This window comes from Littorina saxatilis, linkage group LG17 (genome assembly GCF_037325665.1).
Source record: "Littorina saxatilis isolate snail1 linkage group LG17, US_GU_Lsax_2.0, whole genome shotgun sequence".
In the NCBI taxonomy this organism is placed as follows: Eukaryota; Metazoa; Mollusca; class Gastropoda; order Littorinimorpha; family Littorinidae; genus Littorina; species Littorina saxatilis.
In genome coordinates, this window is record NC_090261.1 from 29,906,261 (window position 1) to 29,930,385 (window position 24,125).

Below are 24,125 nucleotides of genomic sequence, written 5' to 3' on the forward strand. Positions count from 1 at the left end.
TTTGTGAGTGTATGATGTTTGTGTGTATGTGTATGTGCATGTTTGTGAGTTTGTAAGTGTGTATGTGTGCGTATGTGTTTGTGTGTATGAGTGTGTGTGTGCGTGTGTGTGTGTGTGTGTGTGTGTGCGTTTATATAAAAGGTTACAACACGAGTGTTTTTTTTTATATGGCTTGTATTTCAGTCAAGACCCAGCGGATGAATATCAAGGGACTCACAAGCCTCTGGCGAGCGAGTCCCTTTGATATTCCCGCTGGGTCTTGACTGAAATACAAGCCATATAAAAAATCACGAGTGTTGTAACCTGTATTATCCCATGAAGATCTAAAAGACAAAGTGTGACGGAACTGTTCAGATGAGGCACCTCTGCACATACCTTATTCTAAAGGCACGTCTGTTGATCTCATGTCAAGTCGGTGCGTAATGGTGGCTTGGTTGTCCCCGTCAGTTGAAAGCCTCTTACACGGATTTGACTGAATACCTATACATATATGATATATATATATATGTGTGTGTGTGTGTGTGTGTGTGTGTGTGTGTGTGTGTGTATGTGTGCGTGCGTACGTACATACGTACGTGCGTGAATTTGTGTGGATTTGTGTCCGTGCTTGCGTGCGTACGTACGTACGTGCGTGTGAGTGTATGTAAGACAGACAGACAGACAGACAGACAGACAGACAGACAGACAGACACACACACACGTACACACACTTGATTATAATCTCAAGGCAGATTGTCATACCTTAGACACTCACACACACACAAACGCACGCACGCACACACACACACACACACCGTGCACACACACCGTGACACACACACACACACACAAACTGGCACACATACACACACACACACACACACACACACACACACACACACACACACACTCTCTCTCTCTCTCTCTGCTCAAATCAAGGAACACGCGAAGGAGATCTAGGGTCACAAATTAAAGAGAGCAACTTTCCGTCGACACAGCAAGCAGTTGAAGACACATCCACAACCCAAGGAACTGCGAGTCGCGTCGACAGGACGTTTACCTCCCTTGGATTACATACAGCCACTGCATACACTACTGATACAGTTCGTCGTTAGGAGCTTCGCCTGCTCTCTTCAGCGTTGATGTTTGGAGAACTCAGGCACCAGTGGCGTAGGAAAAGTGGAATAAAGGGGGGGGGGGGGGGGGGTGTACATGGAGTGTGTGTGTGTGTGTGTGAATACGAGTGAACTTTATTGTCATGAAACGTAGTGTTTATAAGACACGGGAAGATAAATAACCAAATGATTTCATTGTTTCTTTTCATGGAAGTAATATATACAAATTCTCCCAATATAATTTGTACATTGTCTACTTGCAAAAGTTGACTTGGTACATCATATGTGTGTGTGTGTGTGTGTGTGTGTGTGTGTGTGTGTGTGTGTGTGTGAGTGTGCGTCAGTGTGTGTAAAAAAGTGACATGCCGGAGAAATGGGGGTGTGGGGTGTGAAACATGGAGTGTGTGTGTGTGTGTGTGTGTGTGTGTGTGTGTGTGTGTGTGTGTGTGTGTGTGCAAAACTTGGCTGTGTGTACGAAACATGGCAAAATGATCATAATTATTTGATGATACAAATGTTGACTCAGTCGTGCAGACACATCAGCTATGTTTAACACATTTTTCCTGAATGTCCATCAGTGCATTGTAAGGCTTTGTGCCAAAAGTAAGTGTTCCGGATAGCCTTGCATTAAACAATGGAACCCAAAGATGTGTTGAACTTGAAAGGTATCACTTTATTTGTTCAGGATGGAACAACATGGCAACAGTCAAAAACATGGCGGACATCGATTGCCCCGGATGTAGCTGTTCGATCAAGAGTTACTTCCCTTGAATGTTAGTCGCGAGTAGGCCTACATGATTATGTACACTAATCATGTCATTTCCAAACATCTCCCTTTCTTTTTGAGTTCACAAGTAACTTGAGAACTGTTCTGGTACTGGTGACTGTGATTTCAAGTCCCTGGATTTTTGTTGTTGTTGACCTTTTAGTCAATATTAATAATAACAGAAAAACAAAGAAATGACATATTGCATACTGTCTTTCATACATTTAGTTACCTTATTAAATAATGTTTCTCTTGGACAATGGAAATTCAGCGTCTCAAGTAACCCAAATGAACTGAAATAAACGTTAGTACTGTTCCTTGAAATGCCGCTGTCTTTCCATTTCAATTTAATGTCAAAATTGCTATTTCTCCCTATCATGACTCAAACTTTTCTCTTAAACTTAGTTTGCATCAATATGGTCATGATATTGTGCACACAACAAATTTCTGGCTCACGGCTCAAATAATAAAACAAAAACACAGAATGTGTTGCCTCAGCAACGCTCTGCAAGGCACCACCACCTCTACAGCACAGAGCAAAATCGGGCACCTCAAAACTGATAAGCTTATTTTTTCTTAACAACATCTTGACGATAGCGAATGGGCACTTCGGCAATGAAGCCTCTGGATGCACGAGTTACATGTCTTGTTGGGCTCCTGCTAGCCTCTGTGCTCTGGTGAGCGGATGTGATGTCCTCAGAATCTACTGGTTCAATGTCCTGGGAATTATCAGGTGACGTGACGACATTAGGACATGCTGACGTGACATTCTGGGGATGATGTGATTCTTGACCTTGCTCGACAGGTAAGGGTGCAAAGGTTACCTGCCTTGGAGTCTGCAACTGTTGAAGGTGTTGTCGGTTGCGACAGAACACACCACCTGGCGTGTTTACCAGATATGTTCGGTTCCTGGCGTCTGCTGCGACGACTGTACCGTCAGCTTTCCACGGTGTTTCACCTGGACTGGAGCCAAGTAGGACGGTGTCTCCGGGTTGTAGCGGTGATAAGGCTGTAGCACCCTTACGCCTGTTGTAGTTCTGCCTGTAGTTTTCATTTGTCCCTGCGTCTTTCTTCCGGATGTAGTTGTCATCTGGAGACTGCGGTGATAGATTCTTTGGAAGTGTAGGAATCTTTGTTCTCAACTACCTTCCCATCAAGGCGACTGCCGGGCTCACACCTGTACTAGAGTGAGGTGTGTTACGATAGTTAAGCAAAGCTAGATCAGGGTCTGCCTGCTTCAGTATTTTCTTTGCAATCTTCACTGCTGCATCAGCCTCGCCATTTGCCTGCGGGAACCCAGGACTGCTTGTGCGATGTTCAAAGTCGTACTCCTCTGCGAAGTCTTTGAACTCCCGACATTGGGACAGAGGGCCATTGTCAGAAACGATGACCTCTGGGATGCCATGTGTTGCAAAGATCAGACGAAACTTGTTGATGACTGCGGTGGATGTGGTAGAGTGTAACTGACGAACTTCCAGCCATCTGGAATAATAATCAGTCACCACCAGAAAATCCCTACCCTGGCGCGAACACAGGTCTGCCCCTAGTTGCTGCCACGGGCGTTGCGGCAACTCTGTAGGACAAAGTGGCTCATGTTTCTGGGCTGGTCGTTCTTCTCTGCACACTCTGCAGGAATTGACAAGCTCTTTCAACTGTGTGCCTAGTCCTGGCCACCACACTGTAGCCTGTGCATTTTGCCTGCATTTGTTCAGTCCTTGGTGAGTCTCATGAAGTTTCTAAAGAACGTTCTTCCTCTCTTTGGATGAGACAACGATACGATCATTATAGACTAACAGACCATCAACTAGTGAGAGCTCTCTCCCTGCACTAGCTGGTATGGCCTGAACTGCTCATTGACTGTAGACGGCCAACCATTCAGTGTGTAGCTGATCACTTTCTGGAGTTCTGGGTCATGCACTGTGGCTGCACGTAGAGCGTCCATACGTCTTGAAGTCACCGGCTTGCTTGTCATGACGGAGTCCACGTACGCTGTGACATCGTCACTCAGTTCTTCATCCTCAGATGAGTGGGGAACAGGTTTCCTTGAGAGTGCGTCTGGAACATGACGGACCGCAAAGTTGAATCTCATGAGACGAAGTAGAAGTCTCTGACAACGAATGGGTGTATTGTCGATATCTTTCGACGACATGAGTGGTACCAACGGCTTGTGGTCTGTCAAGAGTTCGAACCTGTCCAGACCGATGAGATATTTTGAGAATTTCTCACAAGCGAAGACTGACGCCAGACACTCTTTCTCAATCTGACTGTATCTGCGTTCCGCTTCTGTCAGCGTTCTTGAGGCATACGCAATGGGTACGAGATTACCGTCGATCCACTGCATCAGTGCAGCTCCCAGGCCGTAGCTACTACTGTCTGCACTCACCACCGTCTTCCTGTCTGGACTGTAAAATCCAAGAGCTGGTCCCTGTGTCAATGCTGCACCCGTACAGCGTAAAGACGTCAACACAGATTCGAGGTACACACGGGAACAGCTGTTGTGTGTTCTGCCTAGCCATGTGACCTCCGAACTCGCTGAACGCTTGAGGAAACTTGGAATCGGCCTAAATCTTCCCAGAAAACGGTCACGTCGGCGAGGTGGGAGGAGAAAGGTGAGGAAGATTTCTGTGGTTTCTACGGTGCGAGAAGATGATGAAAGAGAAACTCGATCGACCGCGGCCGTCAACTTTGCGAACTTAACCTATCCTGCCATCACAACAGTTACAGTTGAGGGGTCAAGGGTCACGAAAAATGCTGGACTGTCGCTCGCTTTGTTCAACGCGCGATCCGTAAGCAACAAGGCTGAAAGAAGAACTGAAATACACGAATTCATACTTGACCATGATATTGACTTGATGTTTTTGACTGAGACGTGGCTGAAGTCCAGGGGAGACGGCGCTAAGTGCCGTGACCTAACACCACCCAGCTACAGTATGCAGTCGTTCCCTCGTCCTGGAAGGGGAGGGGGTGTCGCGGTGCTGTTCAAGGACAACTTCAAGCCCTACATTTCTTTTACAACCTCCTTCCCGTTTGACCACCATTCCTTTGAACTAGCCCAGATCTCGTTGACCTTGCCCCAGAAGACAATACACGCAGCTCCTTGGATCCATCTCCAGTTGTTTCACTGACATCAAGAACTGGATGACTGAGAACAAGCTGAAGCTGAACAGTGAGAAGACGGAGGCCCTTCTCGTTGGAACACGACAGAAGATTGCTTCCCTCACTGTGACCGACCTCCAGCTGGATGACGCGACTGTTCCATTCTCCCCTGCTGTCAAGAGCCTTGGCGTCTTTCTCGACTCCACTCTCTCCATGCAGACACACATCTCCTTCATCATCAAGACCTGCTTTTTCCACCTACGACGCATCGCCTCCATCCGTCGCTACCTCACCCACGACGCCTGTGTCAAGCTGGTTGTCTCCCTCATCTTCAGTCGTCTGGACTACTGCAACTCCCTTCTGGCTGGCCTCCCCGCCTCATCCATTCATGGCCTACAACGAGTCCAGAACGCCGCTGCCAGGCTGACGTTGAGGAAGACGAAGCGAGACCACATCACCCCCCTACTTCGCTCCTTGCACTGGCTCCCTGTCAACACCCGAATCTCCTACAAACTGTCCACTCTGGTCTACAAGTGTCTCAACGACTCTGCTCCCGAGTACCTTCAATCCTCCCTGGACCTGTACACCCAGCCCTCCGACCGTCCCCTTCGTTCTGCTGCTGACCCTCTCCGCCTCCACATCCCTCGCTCGAAACTCGCATCTGCTGGTCAGCGTGCATTTCCCTCCGCGGGCCCCTCCGTCTGGAACTCCCTGCCGCTTGAGCTTCGCCAGAGCCCCTCTCTTGACGCGTTCAAGAGTAGGTTGAAGACTCAGTTCTTCCCGTAGCTGGCTGCGACTTTCATGCTCGACGTGATGTGCTGTGCCCCAAAAGACATTCTTGTGCTGTGCTCTGTGAGAGGTGTTCTCTTTGTGCTTAATATTATTTTGTTTGACCTAGCTATTGATGTGTACATTGTTGTTAAACAGTTGTTTGTTTACCAGGGTTTGCTAGTGTGTGATAGGGTTCGTGTCCGTCTGAAGATGTTAGTTTCTTTGTTAGTCCTGTGTTGACAACTCTTCGACAAGCGCTTAGAACTGTACCCACGGAATACGCGCTATATAAGCTTCATATTGATTGATTGATTGATTTTGCATCTACCGGCCGCCCCCAAGTAAGGCAAATAAACTCACCGATGCTATGTTTGTGAAACAGCTACTTGATCTCTTTGAGTACGCAAACATCATCCACGGATCACCCTTGTTCCTGGGTGATTTCAACGTCCACTACGATAAACCCCAAAATCCCCTCACTCGTCAAATACTTCCATTGCTGTTCACTTTTTCCCTTGCCCAATCCGTCACTGAACCGACCCACGTCAAGGGGCATATCTTGGATTGGCTGGTGCACAGAGAGAGTGATCAGTTAGTACTGAGTACCGTTGTTTCCAGTGCTATTGCCTCCGATCACTCCTGTGTCATGGCACAACTCAACATCACCGTCCCCCTTCTTCCACCTGCCGTGGTGACAGTCCGGAATATCCGTGCCATCGACCGATCTGCTCTAAACGACGATCTGCAAGCCAGCTTGTCCAGCTGCCCGTCCCTGACGGCAGACGATTTCAACTCCTGCCTGCAGACGACGTTGGATGCCCACGCTCCTGCAACGCAACGGACTATTTCCAGGAAAAGGAGCGCTCCGTGGTTCAATTCTGTCAGCGAGGACGTCAAAGCAGCCAAGCAGAACAGGAGACGTGCTGAGAAAGTGTGCGAGAAGACTGGACTAACTATTCATAAACAGATCTTCAACTCCGCCAAAAGAGCTGTCACTAAGCTTGTTCATGTTGCAAAAACCAACTACTTCTCGGAACAAATTAGAGAGTGTTTGTCATCTAAACAGCTATTCAGCATCACTAACAACTTACTTGGAAACAAAACCCCATCCCCACTTCCCACCATCTTTCCATCAATTGAACTGCCACAGAGATTCTTGAACTACTTCATGAACAAAATAAAGACCATTCGAGACAATCTTGACAAAACACCCCCCTCCCAACAATCTGATGCTGGATGCTGTTTTCACGGCAAACCTCTCTGTCAGTTTGAATCTGTGACTGAGTCCGATGTGAAGAAAGTGATTTTGAAGTCTGGTACAAAAACCTGTGATCTTGATGTTTTTCCATCACATTTGCTGATTGAATGTTTGGACACAGTGTTACCTCACATTACCTCCGTCATGAATAGTTCAATTCTCTCTGGCACTTTCCCGTCTGTCATGAAACAAGCTCTTGTCAAACCCCTGATAAAGAAATCATCCCTCGACCGCAATGATTTAAAGAACTACAGACCAGTTTCGAACTTGTCGTTTCTTTCAAAGATCTTGGAAAGACTGGTCTTGCTGCAACTTAATGCCCACCTCTCATCAAACAATCTTCTCAGCAGCCTCCAATCGGCTTATAGACCTGCCCACAGCACTGAAACTGCTTTGTTGAAAATTGTAAACGACCTACTGATGGCTCTCAATAACGGTAAAGTGTCTGTTCTCACGCTTCTCGATTTGTCCGCTGCGTTCGACACCATTGACCACTCAATTATGACAGCCCGCCTTGAGGCAACTTTTGGCATCACAGGTTCTGCACTGTCCTGGTTTGAGTCCTATCTGTCGGATAGGATTCAAACAGTCGTGGTAAACGGCATCAGTTCAGAATCCACAGTCCTTCAGTTCGGTGTTCCTCAGGGATCCGTGTTGGGTCCAGTTCTTTTTGTTTTGTACATGAACCCCCTCTTTAACCTCGTCAAACAGTATCCTATCGATCACCACGCCTTTGCAGACGACAACCAGTTGTACAAAGACAGTGAGATTGATCAAATTGATACCACTGTGAGTGAAATGGAAGACTGTGTTGTTGCTGTAAAGGCGTGGATGACGGCTAACAAACTACAGCTAAACGACTCGAAAACTGAATCCATGCTTGTCAGGTCCCAGTACAGATCTTTCCCTGAAAATTCTTTGCCTTCTAGCATTCATGTCGGTGATAGCGACGTCAACTTTGTCTCTTCTGTGACTAATCTTGGCGTTACCTTCGACCACTTCCTCAACCTTTCCCAGCACGTCCAAAACATCCGCACAATTGCGTACAGTAACGTAAGGAAAATCCGCCACTATCTTACCCCCCAAGCCGCTCAAACTCTAGCCTGTTCTCTAGTTCTATCCAGAATAGACTATTGCAACAGCCTGTTCTATGGCTGTGATCAAAAACTTGTCGAGTCACTCCAAAAGGTACAAAACTCTGCCGCCAAATTGATATATCGTTCTAAGAAGTTTGATCATGTCACACCACTTCTTCGTTCCCTTCATTGGCTTCCCGTGTCCGCTCGTATCAGATACAAGCTTGCTTGTATCTGTTTCTCTGCCAAATTTGAAGATGGCCCTAAATACCTCAAGGAACTGCTCGTCACATATGACAATCCCTCTGACTACAACCTCCGCTCACGCGCTGACAGTCGCAAACTGGAAACTCTCGAGCGAAGCTTGCCTTCTTTTGGAAATCGCTCGTTTGCTTCTGCGGCTGCCATTGTCTGGAATTCTCTCCCTTCCTCCGTTCGCCATTCTGCTTCTAAGGACTCTTTCTGCAGTTCCCTTAAAACGCACCTTTTTCGCGAATCCTTGTAAATTGTCCTTGCCATCTTTATAGACTGTTAGAGGTGAAGTTAGATTTGTTGTTTGAATGTGTCTTTTTTTTGTATAGTTGCTTCAGCTTTGATTGAGCTATAGGGTTCTGTATGAAATTTGCATTTAGTCTTTCTTTTTCTTGCTGAGTGTATGTACAGTCCAGAGAGGAGACGGACATGGTGTGAGCTTGTCCAGGGGGGTATATGAACATCTCAGTGGCAGGGGGATGGAAGCACTTGTTAATGAGTGGGAGTGTGTATGCGCGTGGTGTGCACGAGGATGTATGCACGTGAGTGATATTTGTAAATGTGTATTATTATAATATCATCTTTGTATTTATATTATTGAAATTGTTATATCTCGATGTACAGCGCTAAGAGCATAGTTAAATTTGTGAAGCGGCGCTATATAAGCTATCTTTATTATTATTATTGTGAAATCTGCCGTTTCACTGCCTTAAATGCTTGCTGTTGTGCTGGTCCCCAGCACCACGCCGTTTCCTTCTGAAGTAGATTGGTGATTGGCTTGAGTGTTGATGCCATGTGCGGTACAAACTTTGTCAAATAGTTAAGCATTCCACACAGTGTTCTCAGGTTTGTTACGTTGGTAGGTTGAGGCATGTCCCTAATGGCCTTCACCTTGTCAGGATCTGGGCTGACGCCGGCCTCACTGATCCGATGCCCGAAGTATTTTACTTCCTTCTGTTTCAGGTGTCATTTGGACTTGTTGAGTTTCAGCCCCGACTTCTCGATTCGCTCCAACACCGCATCGAGACGACGGTCATGCTCTTCCATGGTGCGGCCATACACAATAGTGTCGTCCATGATGGTTTCGCACCCTTCCACTTCCAGTCCCTGGAGTGTTTCTTTCATTTTGTGCTGGAAGACTTCTGGGCCTAGAGAAATTCCCATAGGAACCCTCTGGAAACAGAAACGCCCGAATGGAGTCTTCTGCCAACGGAACTTGGAAAAATCCAGACGCTGCATCCAGAGTGGAGAATACGGTAGACTCGGCCATTTTGGGCGCAATGTCTCCAAGGTTTGGAATCAGACAATGCGGACGCTTGACGGCTTTGTTCAGTCTTTTATAGTCCACACAAATTCTGATGCTGCCGTTCCGTTTTACCACCGGCACCATGGGTGCACACCAGTCGCTGGGTTCAACAACCTCTCGAATTATTCCAGCTGACTGCATTCGTTCTAACTCCGCCTTCACATTCTTCTGAATGGGGAATGGTACTCTGCGAGCTGTAGTCACGCAATAAGGCTCTGCATCTTCCCTCAACCTGATAGGGACTGGATCAGTGTGTAGTAGTCCTGTAGTGCCAAACACATTTCTGTGTACTTCTTCGACTCGTGTCACTAGCCCCATCTTTGCTGCGACCGATCGACTCAGTAGGTTGTTGCCTACCCTACTGGTTACTACAACGACCTTGAACTTGTAGTGGTTCTCTTTGTAGTTGGTCTGTGCGTAGAATTCTTCTCGCACGGCCAGTCTACCTCCTGGTGACGTCAACACAGCAGCAGACTTTTTCAGCTTTGGCTGCCTTTTCAGTTTCCTGAAAACTTGTTCAGACATAATAGAAATGTCAGCGCCTGTATCGATTTTAAATCGAACATCAGTGTCCTTGATGCGAAGTGTGGTCATCCACGGTTCACTTTTTTCAGTGACGACTGCGTCAAGCAAAAACTCTCCTTGCTGCTCACCGTTCTCTTCTTCTTCAGAGTCTGTCACTACTTCATGCACACCCGTGCGACACATTCTTTCGAAGTGGTTCTTTTTGCTGCACTTCCTACAAATCTGACCTTGTGCTGGACATTTCTCTTTGCTCTGATGCTTGTAGCCACATTTTCCACACTGACCTGATTTATTCTCTTCTCTTTCTACTCTTTGTGGGGGACGAAAACTTGAGCCACCACGCCTGGGTCTAGCCCAGCCAGCATGATTCTGCGTGACGCATGCGTTATTTCTGCGTTTTTCATGCGGGGATGCGTACGGCCTCGTGACACCTTCGCTTCGCGCGCGTTACTTTTCGCCAACTTTTACGCAGATTGTCGCATTCGAAACGACTTCACCACGCAGTGTTTAGCACGCATGGATTCAATGAAAAGGTGATTGCAATTTTTGTTTTTCCTAATTTTATACCGTGGGTTTATGCATTTACTTCATGAAATAATTTATTATATTTTATGTTATTAAAAAATATTTACTTTTAAATTTTGGTTATGAATAGTTATTCTTCTTCAAAAACTTCTTTTTTTTTTTTTTTTAGAAAAAAAATTGCATAAAAACTTTCAATCCGTTATTTTTCAGTTTATCTTAAGACAGTTTCGGTTAAAAAAAAAATGCATTTAAAAGTTTAATAAAAATATTTTTATTTTATGTAATGGTTTTCTCATTTAATTTTTATTTAATCATTTTGTTATTACCAACATGTATTTGCTTAATTGTTATCCTGATTATTTTTATCTTAAAATAAATATGATTATTTTAATTTGTATTATCATTATAATTGTTTTAGCATGTAATATAATTATTGTAATGGGGATTTGGTATTGTTGTAGGAATCAGCTTTCCACAAAATAATGTCGTGGAAAAATCTAGGCAAAGCATAATAAAAATATTATATGAACAGAAAAGATAACTGAAATCTATATGAACACCCATAACAAAACGATAAAAACATTTAAAAAATTCAGATTAAACAAAAAAATGTAAACTAAAGTAACTTTGAAACTAATTATCTACTCAAAATAAAGGCTGATGTTAATGGTTACATAAAATTTGTTCTCAGCATATTTTCATTTTATTTTATTTTGCTTTGGAAGAAAATCTCTATGAAAGTTCAATTTCAGGGGAGACAGTTACCTTGACTGAAAAGAGCAATTTATTGAAGTTATTTCCCTTGTCTGTCAGACAATCTCCAACTTCCTGTTGGCAAGAAGTCTGTCAAATCCACATTGTATCGGCGTTTTTTTGCTTTTTCTTCATATTGACTTGTATTTTTGACTTGCTTATTGGATGCAAGGTAATCTTATCCTTCTCTCTGAAATGAAGATTGACTTCTTTCAAGAATAGGTAAGTTGATCAACTGAAGGAAAGATTTGGGAATTTGAATTTTTGATAGCTCGCGGCTTCGGCTTCCGAGTTTGATGGCAGAGAGAATTTCTCACACTTTCGATTTTTTTTTCGCCTAGAAGAACACTGTTCTATTCATTCATGTTTGTTTTGTCTGAAAGATGGATGAATGAACTAACTTTTCCAAAAACATAAAGTTGATTGATGCAGTGGTTTGTTTTTAAGGAGTTGTGGAAGAGTGAAAATACCATCCGAATCCCGATTCGCGGGTCGCTCACGGCACCATAAAAACTGAATTTTCGTTTATCATTTTATGTCTCATTGTCTGTTTCTTGGTGAACTTTGGTTGGTTCCTAATCTCAGTGATGTTCCTAGGACTGGAGGGCAACAGGACAAAATGTCCTGAATCAAAAAACTAATAGGACATCATGTCCTGACTACAAAAAAACAATAGGACATTCAGATCAAGCGAACCAATCATGGCACCTAACCTTTTTAGATGACTGAGAATATATGAATAAAGGCAAATAAAAACTGAACAGTTCCAAATTTATTTTAATATTTTAAATGCAACAGTGTTCAGTAGGGTTACTTTCACACACACAGACACATGCTTCAGAATGTCATAAGTGATCTTTCACACACACTGACACACACACACACACACACACACACACACCTTATGCTTCAGAATTAATGTCACAAGTGACAAGTGATCTTTCACACACTTCAGAATGTCACACGTGATCATTTTCAGTGAGCTTGAACAGCTTTCTATCCTTCTTTAACTTCCATCTGCAAACAATGTCAAAAAGGTATTGATCATCCCTCTCCTTCTCCCCCTCTATCTTCTGCTTCAACAACATGTTCTGTGTCTCAGTGAGCAGGCGGTTTCTCTTCGCGGTCAAGATATTGTTCTGGGCCAAGGGAACATAGAAAACCAGCTCTGCACAAACTTTCTGGTAGCCCCTACTTTCGTTTCTTGCGTCTCTTCCTGAGGTTGTAGATCTATTGGCTCACCTTCTGAGGCTTCAGTCTCCGACGGGGCCGAAGGCCCTGCAACTACTGTCCGTGTCGTCCTTTTTTTTTTAACAAAGCCACTCAAAAGTGTCTGCCCTTTTCCCACGCAAACCTTTTTCTTCTGCGGCATCTTTGCAGAAATGTGGCGGCGGAAGTAAAGTGTCGCTGTCAAAAGTAGCGAGAGTTGTGGCTCTTGTAATATTGTTCGGTCGAGAGTTGCGTCCCTTGTGTTATTGTTCGACCGAGAGTGAAAATTGAAGTTCAAGTCAGTTTGTACAGATTCTTCTTGCAGTGACCGCTCTAGACGTAATACTATCGGACAATGACCGCTGACTTCGCGATCGGATCGGACATTTGACGGGACAGAGGTGTTTGCAATCGGTCATTTTACAACCTAAATCGGTCTATGACCGATGACCGACGCCTCGGAACATCACTGTAATCTGGTCGAGTCATTGCGGCAGCAGTTGTCAGGAGCTTTAGTAGTAATACTAATAGGCTCTTCATATATCTGGTTTTTTTTTTATTTGTATCTTTTTATTTTTCCACAGATGTTCAACTTTCAGTTCCGCATACTGACATAGACTCATAGTCATAGTGGAATATTCTGTGTCTGAGTCTCGGAAAAGAGAAAAATTACCCTTGTTCCCGAGGCATGCATAGACTAGAGAGGCAGGCAGAGGCTGTGTCAGCGTGTGCAGTGATAAAGTTGAAAAACAGATTTTTTTGAAATAAAAATAAAAAATACATCACAGAGAAAATAAATATACTAATTTAGTGAAATTGAGATGCTTATATTTAATAATTAATATTCCAGTTTTGATGTTTGCGTGTTACTGTTACTGTTAGGTTTGGGAATCAATGTGATCCTATTTAACTTCCAAGTATTTATTTTTTCAGAAAGCTTTGACTTGAGTATGACGGTGCTCACTGCTTGTTTGAACTGAAGGTGAAGAAAGCTGAGATGGACAGTGACCTTAACACCGCCACCGATGCCAGTAACGCAGACTGTCGTTCCGTCCCGGCAAGGTGAAGATGAACAGGTATGGCTCGATAGTGCTCAATGAGTGTCTCATTCAGAGTCATTGATAGTGACACTGACAGCGTCTTTTTGTTCTGTGACTTTGGCTTATTTTGTGTTTTATTCTTTTAGTTATAACCAGATGTGTCAAACAAATTCAGCTGATCTCTTTTACTGTTTTAGTGAAACAAATGTATTGTTTCCAGCAAAGGCAAAAAAAATCGGGTGGGGGCGGTTGGTCGATTTTATTTTTATATTTAAATTTTTATTTTATTTTAATAGTTTTATTGATGTTTGTTTTTAATTAACACAGGCATCTCATTGATGAGAAAGTGTGAACTGTGTCCGCGGGATGCCAGAGAAGAGTAACTTTTCATCCAAAGTCTGCAAAATTGAATTTAAAATTTAACCTTTTTGATGAATATTTTTGAATGAATACAAAAAGTTCTAGTGTTTGGAGGAAAAGTTAAGGTCAGTTCAACTTTAAACAAGGATTTTTAGTGTGTGTTTGTTCTTCTGTCTAAAAAAAAAAAAAAAAAAAAATCTGCTTGAAGTAAATAAAATACACACAAAAATTTTCATCTCCAACTGCTGAGTCCCTACATCTTTTTACCCCATCAAATGCCACTCTGTATGCCCCTTTAAAAATTGATTGCAATATATATATTCCTCATCTTCTCCTGAATTCAAAAATATAGAGATGTCACGTTTACTTTGAACATTTGCTCAGATTGTTTTTTAGTGCTGATGGTTTCTTTTCAGGCCGACAGATTGTCTAAAATATGTATTGCTTCATGTAAATGACTTTTTGTTCTTCTTTTCTTCCATTCAGCGGACACAAGACTACGAGCAGAGCAGAGCGGCAAGATAAACATCAGTTCTTGCTGCTGGAGAAGGTTCTACAGGAGCAGATGGACCTGATGCGACTAATTTAGTAATTGGTCGCCAAAGAATCATGGTGGAGCCAGAGCCTGTGCTACTGTTCGATGGAGTCATCTTTTTACTGTTGAGTGTGGAAGATGTTGAAGGCACATGATGGATCTGTCGAAGGAGTGATCACTGGTAGGTGGCTTTGAATGCTATTGTTGAAGCAGACCAGTCATGCCTGTGCTATTTTCCCCAGATAACTGTAGCAAGATCTTGTGAGAGTGACATGTTATTGTTAGACGCTCTTTAGGCTTTAAATGTTACCTTGAGTGTGTGCTTTTTGGAGGATGCCAGATGTCATCACGGTTCACGGGTGTATCTTAACTGTTCATCAGTTCTCAGTCATGACCAGTTTCCCATTATCCTGGGAATTCATGCAAGGTTTATGCGTATTGGTCACATTTGTGAATTTAACCAACACATTTTGATGATAAAACTATGCTTATGGGTACGCACAATGATGGGCCTCTTTTTCTCATTTGGGGTGCGGAAAATGCATGCACCACTTTGTTTTCTGTGATCATTGCATCTGTGAGAAATAATGCAAATATTGCTCTGTGGCCAGAGCTGCCATCTGCTAGGTTTTCAGGGATGTAACAGAAATTGCTACGCTGTTTCCTCAAGTTCAAAATTGCAAGTGCTACACTCGAGCAAATAATCACAAACATGCAACAGTGCCTTCTTGTGAGTTCTGATTCTCACTTTGTGTAGGCATCGGATTATGGGTCAGAAAAAAATTGTCCACACTGAATAGTATCACGGTTGACGCTCTCTTCTAACTATGTTTGTGCTTTCCAAATGAAGATTTGTGAGATAGTATTGAATGATTGATGCAGGTCACCTGAGGTGTGTGATTACATTTTATGACAATGCTACACTCAATCACCATTTGCTCTTCTGAAAACTTTTTTTTTTAAAGCAAGTGCGATTATTGATTTTTTGTTCCAGGTGACAGTATGATGCTTCCAGATTGAATTGTTTGTATGTGAAGAAGAGCTGTCTGAATATTTGATTTTTGGAATTCAGTTGGCTTGTTTTGTTTGTTTCAGATCCATGACCATGAGCTCGGTGTGGTTGGTGGACATGAACTAAAGACGACTACTGATGCTGTGATGACGAAGGTGTTCCATAGGCTACACGGTTGCTGACAGGGGGCTCTGGGGGAGGGCAGGGAAAGAGACCATGGTGTACGCTGCGACTAAAAGCCATCGACAGTGAGTTGTTTTTCATAATTTGTAAAATCATCCTGGTCCTTTTAGGAAGAAGATAAAATCCATGTCTACAAAACAACAAGTTATTTCTGTCTCAAATTTTGTTCTTTGGAATCAATTTTAAATTTGCCATGTTTCACATGTGAATGATAGTTGTCAAAGCTTTTACGCTTAACATTAAATTGCTAGAAGCCAAGTTCCTGAGCTCATTTGTCAGTGTCATGGATTTTCGACTACATACGAAATAAGGATGTTAGCAAACGGTATGATGTCGTCACATATGCGTCTGCACGTCACAGTACATGTATTATGAATTTCCGAAGGCCCCCAAAGAAAAAGTCATAGTAAAGGTAACTTTAACCACTTGACTGCCTTATGACGGGTATACCAGTCATGCGCTTGTGCAGCCGCAGCGCCTTAGGACGGGTAAACCCGTCTTCTCCGTTCCGGGATTTTCCAGAAATGCTACGTCACTGCTGACACACAAATAGCAGCCAATGGCTTGGTAGGATACCTCATTCTCATGAATAAACATAAATGGTGACGCGGTTTTGCGTTTGAAGGCTATTTTCGGCCTTGTCGACAGGGTATGGGAGAGAAATCTCGACTCGTCAAAATGGCTAACGGTGACTGTCGACCGGGCCCTAGTAGGGAAAAACAAAGCCGGACTGACGCTACAGGCGGTGCAAATGATTATGGATACTGACAGGGGAAGGGGGAGATCTTCTTTCGGACAATTCGTTGGAAACAGGTAGATGACAGTGATTATAATCCTTTCTTGGAGCGAGCAAAACAGCCACCTGTGTTTGATCCACAGGCACCGGAAGATGCGCCGGGCTGATTTTTCAAAAGTTCATATTTAAACATCATTATAAGCCAAACTAATTATCATTTCCATGATTAGACACTAAAAACAGATTCTTGGTTCAATTTCCTTTAAAAACAACATAGGTTTTACTTACCTACCTACTGCCAGTTTGAAGCTAGATTTTTTTGTGAATTATTACACCCCAAACTCCAATATTCCCTGGCAGTCAGGAATGCACATACCCAAGTTTTGATTGGCAGCGAAAGGGTTAAAACAAATATTAGGGTAGGTATTTTTTTTTACTTCTCTTCTACAAGGATTACAATGTGTTGTAATTTCCTAACTCAAGTATAGTTGGTGTGTTGTAAAAGCGTATGGTGTGTATGCAAGTTTGTGTGTCTGTATGATTTTTAGCAAGTTTACAGGCGTCAGGAAATAAACTTGAGACTTTTCTCAAATCAGTGATAGTTGTTTGATGATCTAAGTTCATGTTATTTTTTGTTTTGTCATGCAGAGGCTGTTCCGTGAAGCTGTACGGGTGCCACAGGTCAAGACCTTGAAGACGGCCGTTCAAGACTGGTTTTTGGAAGCCTGTGATAAAAGAAAGAGACAACAGGCCATGGAAGAGCCTTCATGATTTGGTTTGCAGTAATTGAACTTTGTAATCTCTGTAGGCTTATTTACAATGCTAGTTGCAAAAATTTGATGAATGTAAGATTTGACTCGCCCGAGAAATTGCTAGTGAGTAATTGTATTTCACAGTTCAGGTCTGTGTGGCTGATGGGTAATGTACAGAAGAGTCTGGGGTTTTGTTGGACATTATTTAAGCTAAGCTTTAAACTTCACACTCTTCTACAGATGATGTTCAGACATGATGTACCCTTTTAGGTTGTGTCAGAACGACAGAAGACTAAACTGGAAGTGCTCAACTACCATTACGATCAGTGGAGACGCATGGATGCATTTGAACTTTTCTTGTGGGTATCCCATACTAAAAATATAGAATACATGATTCTGGAAAAGCTGTTCAAGGGCACTTACACACTATATTCGATTTTTAATACACGACTCAAACCTTCAGGCTAAATTAAAATGAATAAAATACAAGTATAAAGAGTTCAGAAAAGAAGAAAACAAAAAGTGAACAAATAGAAAGAAAAGGTTTTAACAATTCCTTGTCATTTATGGGAGTCGAACGCAAACAACCTAGGCAGCTTGAAGGAGACAATGCATGATGCGGGTTTTTGTTGTTCTTTATTATTTTTTGGAGTTGAGTTGAGAATTTAGAAGCGAGACTAGAAATATACTTTTTTTTTTTTTGCTGTTAAAACCGTTATGATTGGATTTCTATAGATGTAAGTCTTGGTGCACCTGATAAAAATTTAGCCCTTGAATGCAGGCAGTGTAAGGTAAATGAAGCAAAGTTCTCTCCGAAACAGCAAAAAAAATGCATTTCAATTATATTGATCCTCGCCACCTTATTTTGTTTGCTGAGCAGCTGGCCGCTGGAGACTTGTCTATCATTTTGTGAGTAAGCTGCGTGTTTTACATCCATTTTGAGATGGCAAACCTATGTTTTACGCAGTCTGATAAGTTTTTTTTAATTTATGAGTTTTATGTCATGGTTTTTGAGTCACTTGAGAAAAAGTGACTCTATGTAATCGGTCAGTGTTAGTCTGTCCGGCCGGCCGTCCGTCCGGCCGTCCGGCCGGCCGTCTGGCCGGCCGTCCGTAGACACCACCTTAACGTTGGACTTTTCTCGGAAACTATCAAAGCGATCGGGCTCATATTTTGTTTAGTCGTGACCTCCAATGACCTCTACACTTTAACGATGGTTTCGTTGACCTTTGACCTTTTTCAAGGTCACAGGTCAGCGTCAAAGGAAAAATTAGACATTTTATATCTTTTTTCGGAAACTATCAAAGCGATCGGGCTCATATTTTGTTTAGTCGTGACCTCCAATGACCTCTACACTTTAACGATGGTTTCGTTGACCTTTGACCTTTTTCAAGGTCACAGGTCAGCGTCAAAGGAAAAATTAGACATTTTATATCTTTGACAAAGTTCATCGGATGTGATTGAAACTTTGTAGGATTATTCTTTACATCAAAGTATTTACATCTGTAGCCTTTTACGAACGTTATCAGAAAAACAAGGGAGATAACTAGCCTTTTCTGTTCGGCAACACACAACTTAACGTTGGGCTTTTCTCGGAAACTATAAAAGTGACCGGGCTCAAATTTTATGTGAACGTGACTCATTGTGTTGTGAATAGCAATTTCTTCCTGTCCATCTGATGCCTCATATAATATTCAGAACTGCGAAAGTGACTCGATCGAGCGTTTGCTCTTCTTGTTTTTTTAATTTATGAGTTTATGTCATGTTGGTGTGCTTATACATATCAGTGGAGAAGGGGCATTGAATAAGTGTTTCTTTTTGATATCATTGTTCTGAATTTTGACTATTAGCTGGCATTTTACCTTTTGTTTCATTATTGTAGTTGTTACTTTTGTGTAGTGAAACTTGATAACTCACTGCTGCCCATGTCTAGGTTGTGTCAATTGTTTTTTCTTCACTGAACGTACCACTGATTATCAATGATGACATCAGGGTTTTGTTCTGTTTTTTCTCTGGCATTTGAATTTGCTTCAAATCATTGTGAACTTTTTTTTTCCATGCAAAGTTACTGGTATATGTGAATATGTTAACACACTTCAAATCAAAACCTGAAATGTCTCCTTTTTAAAAGTAATTTTTTTAATTTCTTTTATTTAAATGGTACACATTCATATGATTGTCTCCCTTTTTTTTCCTTTTTTTTGTTCCTTTTTTTTTCTCTCTCCTTCTCTTATTTTGTTTTTTTTCTTTCTTATTCTTCGGTTTGTTCTTCCTTTTATCTTCTTATCCTCTTTCTCTTGCTTGTTCCTTGTCCCAGTATGCTTTCACGCCGCCCCATCTAATTATTTTGTGCTCCATCCACATCTGAATTTCGTTCAGCTGCCTTGTCCGAAATGTGTGTGCGGCACATATGTATGTTTAATGTCAATGTTCATGTTTCAAGTTCCTTGCTTTGTGAATTGCATACCAATGTTTTATGCAGTCGTGATAGATTCTAAATGTATGTGTTATCCTAGTTTGGTGTACATTGACTGGATTTCGATCCCTGGAGAATGGGCATTAACTAAGTGTTTGTTTGTGATATCATTAGTAATCTGAAGTTCAACTATTAGCTGGCTTGTAGAACTTTTTTTCTCTTTTTGTTGCTGTTCTGTATTCAAACATGTTGATACAACTCACTGCTGCCTATGCCTAGGCTGTGCCAATTATTTATTTGTTTACATCAATGTGATATAGTGACGAGTGTACATCAAAATTCTCTCTTATAAGTTATACTGGATTCTTCACTGCATGTACTACGGCGTATCGATGATGACTATCAGGGTTTTGTTCTATTTATTCTTTGTTCTGCCAATTTGAATTCTGCTTTGAATAGTATTTTGATCATTTTTGTTTCCGTGCTGCTGGTATGTCAAAATGCAGTGAAATTAAAACCTGGAAGTCACAATGGCAATAAGCGAGATTCAAATCTCTCCTTTGTTTTAATCAATTTATTTGACTGCATTTTTGTTTTAGAACTTGTACATAATTATGATCATCTCTGTTATCGAACCTGCACGCTTGACCTTTGTCTTTCTGGATCAATACAATGTTGTGCACTGCCCATTATTTGTTTGTGAGTGCGTAAAGCGGTTGTGTGGTCTGCGTAAAATTGTGTAGGTCAATCGTGACATCTGCGTGGAGAGTGCGTCAAATGCGTGAGAATGCGTAAAGCAATTGTGTCATCTGCGTGGAGAGTGCGTCAAATGCGTGAGAATGCGTACAGCAATTGTGACATCTGCGTGAAGAGAGCGTAAAAAGCGCGTAATGCCTGAGAATGCGTCAATAATTCGTGACATCTGCGTGGAGAGTGCGTAAGATTATCAGGACATCTGCGTCAAGAGCGCGTTAAATGCGTAAAGCAATCGTGTCGTCTGCGTGGAGAGCGCGTTAATAGCGTGAGAATGCGTAAAGCAATCGTGACGTCTGCGTGGAGAGTGCGAATTTGTCTTGGTGTCAAATAAGTGTGCGCTGGAGGTGCGTATGGTCTGCGTAATCTGAGGGAAAACGAGTGTGTCACGCATGTATTTCGCTTTGCAAAATCGCGCGCGTTACGCATGCGTCCAGTGCAGTTGTTACGCAGAGTTTGGCGACTGCGACACGCATTCCCTGCGCAAAATTTTGCTGGCTGGGAGGCTGCTGTCCATGACCTCTGTTGTAACCTCTGCCTCTTGAGCTATGAGAGTGTGACATCGAGTGTCTTCTTCTTCTTCTTGGCGTTTGCAGAGGTTACACGATCAGTCCAGCACTGGTGATAAATGTTGTCGTTTTCTCCAACTCCTGTCGACTGCCGTAGAGTTTGGTCTGCAAGGGAGTTGGTGACGGCCACACTTCTTTTTGTTCCTCATCTAGTAAGGGACATTGCTGTAAGATGTGTTCCGCTGTTTGGTCTTCTTGACCGCAGGCACAGTTTGGTGATGGCGCCAGCTTGAACTTTCGGTTCAAGTGAGCATTGAGCCTGTTGTGGCCAGTACGCAGCCTGATGAGGTTGATTTGCTGCTCTCCGGACATTGTGTGGTAGACATCGAGTGTCTGAACTGTGCTTCGTCAGTGGTACCTGTGGACTCATTATTCTGTTTAGACTGGTTCCTGATCTGCTCATACTGTCTGGACATTTTCAGTGCTCTGTCTAGTGTCAAATCCTGCTGTAACTGCAGTTTTTCTCTCAAGTGAGTATCAAGGAGACCAACTACTAATCTGTCCCTAATTTGGTCTTCCTCATCCTGGTAGTTGCAGTGCTTTGCTAACTCTCTGAGTGCTCTGTAAAGCTCTTCTACTGTTTCACCATGTCGCTGTCTTCTCTGTTGTGGCTGTGACCTTTCGTAGATGACATTTTTCTTCACCACAAAGTAGCTGTCCAGCTTCTGAACCAGAGTATCAAAATCTGTGTCTTCCTCGTCGTCTTCATCGCCGTCTTCATTCCGTGTCTTGCCAAAATGTAGCGACCGGAAAACCTTTTCTGCATCGGGACCCATGACGTACAACAGTGTGTCGCGCTGGGCATCCCCTGCTTCATCTTTCAACTTTGATGCATTTCTAAAACGCTTGAATTCACTTATCCAGAGAGGCCACTCTTCTGCTTGGAAGGAGAAACGCTTGGGTGGATCACAGGCGGAAGGTATCGTCCACTGGACTACAGAAAGACTACAAGGTCTGTCACTCACCTTCGAGTCTTCTGTGTTCTTGGAGTCGCTTCCTGGGGAAAAATATTGTTCAAGACGGTTTGCCTCTTCCTACAGTCTGTGTAAGGTCAAATGAAATACAGTTGAATGATTGTTTGAACTGTATGTACCTTTAATTTTCAGCTTCCGTCCGCTGCAGGTTGTTTTTAACCATCATTTGGACGAATCTTCGTTTGCGAGCCGCTAATATCCACTTTGCGTCAAATCTGTCTTAAGATGAAAGTTAATTAACAGAGTATATTTACAGAGAAAGCAGTGTCTTGAAAGGACAGCTCCACTTATTCATATTCTTGTTCTAATATGAATGTATTTTCTTTTCCCTAGATCTAGCCAGAATGTTACGGGACCAGTGCCTTTGTTATAAGGGGAAAGTTTGTATCTGAGGGCATTGCATTCATCAAGTTTGACTGTTTCTGAGACCGTTTCTGTGCTGACACAGTCTTTTGATTAAAGGCACAGTAAGCCTCCCGTAAACCATCACAGAGCTCCCCGAGCGTCTAAATACAGTACAAGCATACTTCCATTTGAACGCTCACCGAACGGGAACATCCTGGCTGCTTTCTGTCGAGCGTGAGACATTTTCAAAGAATTTATTTTCGTAGACTTGTTCCGTTAACAACAACGGCGCCTCGTTTTTGCGCTAGACCTAACTTTTAAAATCTAAATAATAAATTGACAGCTTGCTACACAAACATTCTTTAATCATAAAAGAATTCGTTTTTCATCAAGACAAGATCAGAACAATTCGAAGTTGTGAAAGTTTAAAAAAAGAAAAGCCCGGAAGCAGGGTCACGCAAGGGTCGTAGCAGACGACGGCCGGTTTATCAGTGCAAATCGCCATTCCTCTCAACAGTCAAAAGCCATCGCTAGAGTTCTTGTGAACCACAGCCGTTGTTTCGTGCATAAAAAAAACGTGCTATTGTAGATAAGCTCACGTCGAGTCGCATTCAAATGACTAACTATGACGACTGCATTGTAAAAAGGGAAAACTGGATCACACGGGTTCACGATGGCTCAGGGGTAAGATAAACCACGCAAAAATAAATTCTTTGAAAATTGTTCGCTCTTTACGGAGCTGGCACCTAGGATGTTCTCAATTGGTGAGTGTTTAAATGAAATGGTGTTTGTACTGTGTGTAAAAGCCTGACCGTATCTGTGATGGTTTACGGGAGGCTTACTCTGCCTTTAAGAACAAACTCAACAAAAACAAGATGCCGTCGATTTGCTTGCATGCGCGTTGATCAGTTTCTTGATCGATTTGGGCGAAAACAAAAGTATTGTATTCAGCATTGACAAAGGTAGATCAGACCATTTTCTGAGTATCCTCCTGCACGCCTGGATACGCGTACAGTATTGTATTGGAAGGGGTCACCCTGCCTATCTCATTCAACTTTCATATGTGTCACCAGCTCCATCAAATATTCAGCCGGGCCTGTGTGGGAGTAACGTGCACTGATTCCTATCCCATGACATGCAAAACCAGTGGGCAATGAGCAGATAAGTGCGTTTTGTTTTGCCATGCTTCGGGTGTGGCCCGCTCTTGCTTGATGCTTAGGTTTGATCGTTATTTGTTCGTTTTTGCACAGTGTCTGCAAGACTTTATGACCAACGATTTCTCCCTTGAAAGTAAATGAAGATGTCTGCTTTAAAAATTTCGTCTGCTTTGAAGGTAGGGAGATTTTACAGCGCACACGGTAAATTGCAAGTCGTATTGGACAATAATTGTGTTATTCTTCTTTCTTCGAAGCACCATAGATTTGTTCTTGGCCATATTTTTGACCTGTGCATCGTTATATTGTGGAAAAAACACGTTTGAACACAAATTCCCACACAAATTTGGATCATTTGCTCCGGAACTGCAACGTCGATTTGCCAAAACAAAAAATTCTGGCTCAATATGCGGGAACATGCTGGTAGTGTCTTATTTCTTGTTCTTTTTTTCGTCACACCCAAAACCGTTATTTGTTTTGGGCGACGCAGCATTAGATGTGCAACTGAGGAAGAAAGAAAAAAGAAAAAAAAAGAAAGTTCAGAGAGAGAGAGAGAGAGAGAGAGAGAGAGAGAGAAAGAGAGAGAGAGAGAGAGAGTATGACGCGAACGTCAAAATTACGATTACGTCATTTACGTACGTCTTTCCGTGTGACGTAGAATCAAA

General features: G+C 42.7%; 1 long non-coding RNA gene across 1 annotated transcript; it reads left to right on the top strand.

The window, feature by feature from the left end:
* Positions 1-13,109: 13,109 nt before the first annotated feature.
* On the top strand, positions 13,110-19,446 carry LOC138952095 (uncharacterized). The gene is made up of 4 exons (XR_011451299.1): positions 13,110-13,707; positions 14,518-14,747; positions 15,662-15,826; positions 17,146-19,446. It is a non-coding gene; the product is annotated as an uncharacterized lncRNA (long non-coding RNA).
* The last annotated feature ends 4,679 nt before the right edge of the window (positions 19,447-24,125 follow it).